The sequence below is a fragment of the Hipposideros armiger genome, unplaced genomic scaffold (genome assembly GCF_001890085.2).
Source record: "Hipposideros armiger isolate ML-2016 unplaced genomic scaffold, ASM189008v1 scaffold_347, whole genome shotgun sequence".
Lineage (NCBI taxonomy): Eukaryota > Metazoa > Chordata > Mammalia > Chiroptera > Hipposideridae > Hipposideros > Hipposideros armiger.
Window position 1 is genome coordinate 2,052,307 of NW_017731697.1, and position 6,207 is coordinate 2,058,513.

Consider the following 6,207-nt stretch of genomic DNA (forward strand, 5'->3'; position numbering starts at 1 on the left):
CAGAAAGAAAACACTACCTTAGTAACAGCAGAGTACACATTCTTCTGAAGTGCACATATGGGCGTGCACCAATAGATTATGGGCTATGCCATAAAACAAGCCTCGATAAGTTTAAAATTATTGAAAGTGTGCAAAGCATATTCAATTATAAGGAAGTGAAAATAAAAGGGAAATTGGAAATTTGGAATTATGTGGAAATTATATACTCCTAAAAAAACCAATGAGTCAGAAAAAAAAGAAATTTAGAAAAACTTGGAAATAAATGAAGACACAACATACCAAACCTCAGAAGATGCAATGAAAGCAGTGCTTAAAAAGATGTTTATAGCTATAAATACCTACTTTAAAAAGACTTTAAATGATGACCCTAACCTTCCACTTTAAGACACTGGACAACAAAGAGCAAGGTAAACACAAGCAGAAGGAAAACAGTAAGGATCAGAGCATAAAGTAATGAAATAGAGAAAAGCAAAATAATAGAGAAATCAGTAAAATAAATCTTGGAAAGATCAGCAAAATAGATGAGCCTTGAACTAACTGTATGGAACAAAAAAAATAAAACATTACTAAAACAGGAATGAAAAGGAGACATTGCTACCAACCCTGCAAAGTAAAAAGGATTATGAAATACTGTGGACAGTTGTATGCTAATGAATTAGATTACATAGGTGAAATAGACAAATTTCCTGGGAAGACACAAACTACCAAAATTGACTCTTCTTGAAAATTTGAATAAATTTGTAACAAGAGTTAAATTTGGAATGAAAAAAACTATATGGAAAGAAAACCCAGGCCCAGATGGATTCACTAGTGAGTTCTATCAAATAAGAAGAATAAATATCATTTTTTTACAAACTTCCAAAAATTAGAAGAGGGAACAGTTCTTAACTCTTTCTATGAGGCCAACATATCTGAAAGGCCCTGATATCTAAACCAGACAAAGACATCACAAGGAGAGAAAACTACACACTAATATCGTCTGTGAATGTAGATGCAAAAATTCTCAGTGAAATACTAGCAAAACTGAGTCCAGCAATATATAAAATCACACCATGACTAAGTGGGATTTATCCCAGGATGCAAGGTTGGCTTAGTACCCCTCTAAATGTCACATAACAATACGATAAAGGACAAAATGACAGGATCATCTCATTAGACACAGGAAGGGCATTTGACAAAATCCTACAGCCCGTCATTTAAAAATAACAAAAACACTAAACTAGGAATGAAGAACTTCAACCTGATAAAGGGCATTTACCAAGAACCCACAGCTCATATCCTACTTAATGATGAAAACCTGTCGGCTTTTTCCTAAGATCAGAAAACAGACAAGATGTCCACTTTGCCACTTCTATTCAACATTGTACTGGAAGTTCTAGCCAGGGAAATTTGGCAAGAAAATGATATAAAATGTATCCAGATTGGAAAGGAAAAAAGTAGAACTGTATTTGCAGATGACATGATATTGATAGAAAATCCTAAGTAATCCACACACAAAACAAACCCTATTAGCACTAATGGGTTCTGCAAGGTTTGAGGAGGCAAGATGAATATACAAAAATCAGATGTATTTCTGTTCAGTAACAATGAACAAACAAAAAACAAAATTAAAACAATTTCATTTACAATAACATTAAACAGAATAAAGTACTTAGGACTAAATTTAATGAAGGAAATACAAGACTTGTACACTGAAAGTTATAAAACATTGAAAGAAGACTTAAATGAAGACATTTCATGTTCCTGAATTGAAACACTTAATGCTGTTATGGAGGTGATACTCCCCAAATTGATCTACAGTTTGAATGCAATCCATCTCAAAATCCCAGCTGGGTTTTTGTTTGATGCAGAAATTGACAAGCTGATCTTAAAAGTCATGTGGAACCCCAAATACCCAAATAATCTTGAAAAAAACAAAGTTGGAGGACTCATAAACTTCCTGGTTTCAAAACTTCTTACAAAGGTACATACAGCATTATAAGACTGGTATTGGCATAAGGATGGCATATAGTTCAATGGAATTGAAGTTAGAGCCCAGATATAACCCTTACATTTATGGTCACTTGATTTGTGATGATGATGCCAAGACATCTCAATTGCGGAAAGAACGGTATTTTCAACAAATGGTGCTAGGACAACAATGTCCACAAGCAAAAGAATGAAGTTGGACCCTTACCTCACACCATGTACAAAAATTAACTCAAAAGTAATCAAAAATCTAAATGGCAAGAGCTAAAACTATCTTTAAAAAACCTACATAGAAAAATACATATCACCACCACCAAGAAAGAAAAAAATAAAAATAAAAATACATAGATATAAACCTTCATGACCTTGATTTAGGCAATAGTTTCTTAAATAAGACATCTTAAAGCACAAAGGAAAAAGTAGATTACCGTATTTCCCCATGTATAAGACGCTCCCATGTATAAGACACCTTAATTTGGGGGCCCGAAATTTGAAAAAAATATTATATAAAGTTATTGAACTCAAGTTTTATTCATCATAAAATTAATACAACTCCTCATCACTTGCAAGAAATGCAAGTAAAACAATCTACAACCACTGTATAAGATGCACCCAGTTTTTAGACCCAAAATTTTTCGAAAAAGGATGAGTCTTATACATGGGGAAATATGGCAATTAGGCTTTATCCAAATTAGAAACCTGTGCTTCAAAGGAAAAACAGTAAACCCATAGAATGGAAGAAAATACTAGATTTCCAAATCATATATCTGATGAATATATAAAGAACTCTTACCACTCAATAAAAAGACAATGGGTAGAAGATTTGAATAGACATTCTCTAAAGAGGAGTGACTTCTAATGGGTATGGAGTTTCTTTTGGGGGTTGATAAAATGTTCTGAAATTAAATAGTGATAATGGTTTTACAACACTGAATAATCTAAAACCTCTGAATTCACTTTGAAGGGGTGAATTTTAATGTTACATGAATTATCAAAAAACACAGAAATGAAATCTTTTGTAGGAATTCTTCTCGGTTATTTGGTCAATATGTTCTTGAGATTCATTCATGTAAATGCATGCAGTTATAATAGCTAGCTAATTTGTTATCACTCTAGTGTGATGTTGCATTGTATGAATAGTCCAAAATATATTTACCCATTGTCTGCAAGAATCTTTTTTCTAGTTTTCTTCCTACCCGCTCCCCTTACAAACCACTGTGCTCTAAACATTCTGGTTGGTGCCCTGGAGTATGAGCTCAACTCCTACTGGCTGGGGGGTGGTGTGCTCCTGTGTGCTGTGAGATGCGCTTCTCCCTGTCCCCGGGTTGTCTTCCCACGTACTGTCCCACCAGCAGTTCATGAGATTTTTTTCATTGTTCCACAACTTTGCCAATGCTTGTGTTTGTCCAACTTTTCATTTTTGGCAATCCGGTGGGCACAATGGTATTTCATTGTGGTTTCAATGTATATTTTCCTTATTAATAAGAGGCAGGTTTTCTTTTTTGCTATATCAGGTTCCCTTTATGATGTTATGCCTATTGAGGATTTTGTCCTTTTCCCATTGACTCATAATTCTTTACATTCTAAGAATGCTTATTCTTTATCAGTTTTGTGTATTGCATATATTCTCTAAGTTTCCTTTTAATTGGTCTTTTTTAAACTTTGTATTTAGAAGTGTTTCTGGCATACATTAAAGTGCAGAGAACCATTGAATGGATTCGATTCACCCATCACCAAACTTCAGTTATTAATTTTGACTCAACTAGTCCACCTGTTATGCACACCCTGGGTTATTTTGAAGCGAAATCCAGGTATCATATCATTTCAGTATATATTTCAAAGTGATAAGCAGTCTTTAAAAAAATATTTATCGGTTTTCAGTCATGGGTTGATTTCCTTGTGTCCTCCAAAGATAACTATACAGAAGATTTTTCCCTGTATCAAAAATATGGGTTTAGGGCCGGGCGAGTGGCACGATGGTTAAGAGCTGGCTTGGGATGCCAGAGGGCCCTGGTTCAGATCCCACATATGAGGGCCATTGACACTGCCCTCTACAGCTAAGATGCTGAACAACAGCTCAACCTGGAGTTGGGCTGCTGTGAGTCACCGGCTCCAGCGTAGGCTGCAGCCCCTGTGGCAGTGGGTTGCCATGGGCTACCGTATGTAGCCAGCAGCCAGCGTGAGCGGCCAGCAGCCGCAGTGAGCGGCCGTCCAGAAGCCGGCAACTGGTCTGCCTCGCCCGGGAAGAGCACAATGATGGTGCCAGCTTGGGCCAGTGAAGCAACGTCCTCCACAACTAGACTGAAGAACAAAACGACAGCAACTTGTCTGTTCCCCTTCTCCCAATTCCCCAGCACTGTTCCCATTCCCCCCAATTCCCCAATAAAAAATATATATGAGTTTAACTATACTTGATGAGTTTCATCCCTTGCACTTATGTACTATTACTGATGTTCGAATTGCCCCATCTTTGGCCATTGGAAGCTTTATTCAAACTGGTCCCTGTCTTTCCGGCACTCTCCTCATAGTCTTTGGCTGCCTCCTCTCTCCTGGTATGAAAAGGTGTTCCAGGTTCATCTTTTACATTTGCTGCCCCAGACCTGAATCAACCATTGCTCTGAACATTCCTGTTCCTTTGGTGAGAAATGGTATCTAGAGGCCCCTGGATGCAAAGATTCTCATTGTTACAGGACCAGTCAGCTTCTAGGTCCTTTGAGGAGACAGATAAGAGATTTTTTTCTCTAGATATAAAATATATCTAGGCAATTATAATTATACTTGCAATTCAATTGAGCTATAGGTTTTTATTTAACCCTAATGATATTATATCAGCATCTCGTTTCAACTTTGTCAGAAATCTCCTTTCAGTGACACTAATATAATGACTCATTTGACTCACAGAATATGCAAAGAATGGCCTCCTTATAGCAGTGCCACCAACAAGAGAAGTTTGTTTTTACAGTTCTTGTCCTGGGGTGTACCCGCCCCCACCCCCAGGAGGTAGAGTTAAAGGACTATAATTTCACATTACTTAGAACAGTGCCTCTTGGGGGAGCACCATCACTGGAAACAAAGTTAGGTTTATTATTTTTTTCTTTTTTATAACTTCAGTTTTTTTTAATTGCTTTAAAAATGTTTTATTTCGGTCTTTTGTATCATGTAAAATCTTTACATGGCTACAAAGTCAAGTTGGCAAAAAAAAAAATATATATATATATATATATATATATTTAAAGAACTCTGGCTTGCTCTCCATCAGGATTTTCCTGCGAAGGCTCCAGGGACATCGCAGGATGGCGACCTTGCTCTAGCCCCCAATCCCACCATCACTTCCAACCAAGTCCTGTGGCATATAAAGTTCTCCCAGTGATTCCATCCAATATTTTCATTAGCCAAGCAACTCTTGCCAGACAACCTCAAGGAGCCTGGATATGTAATGTTGGGAGTGATTGGCCAGATCAAGTCATGTCCCTACTGCCTTCTTCACGAGAGATACGTAATGATTCATCTCATACTGCTTCATTTTTGTGCAGAACCCTTGAGACTGTCAGGAGCAATGTGTCACACTGAGATTTAAAATTAAACTGGATCCAGGTGGCCTCCTCCGTGTTCTAATTGGACTATGAATGTGTTGAAATGACCAAAAATTAAGTCCCTGAATATCCTTATCAAAATATGAACAGAAAAAGGCCAGACCTATGTTTTAATAGAAAATAGATGAAAATGGACTGAGTTTGTCCACAGTGTGTTGATAAGCAAGGCAAGGAGACCCCTCCCAGGAGACAGAAGCAGAGAAATGCTTCTAGGGTTGTAATTTATCAATAACGAAGGAATTTGCCGGGCTGCTCCCAAGATGGACCGTCAGTGTTCGAGTTCTGGGCACCTCCCACCAACCCTGGGGAGCAGACCTCTGGTGGCACAGAAGGAGTCACAACCATGATGTTATTTCAGTGAAACCACAGGGAAAGCAAACACGTAAGACTCGCTGTGGCCCTCAACCCTGCCCTAACCAGGGCAGAAATTAGATTAAGGGGGGAAAACAAACACTTTCAAATATCAGCAACAAATGGCTTTGTTTGGAGCGTTCTTGCCAATCTTCAAGGGTTAGATAATTCCCATGCTTCATAAATAATTACAGACTATAACGGGAAAAAAAATTCCCAATTGGGTTTTCAAATCGAGTCTAACTCACTACTTGCCCAATCCCTGTCACCTTTACTTTCTGGTTCTATGCCACCT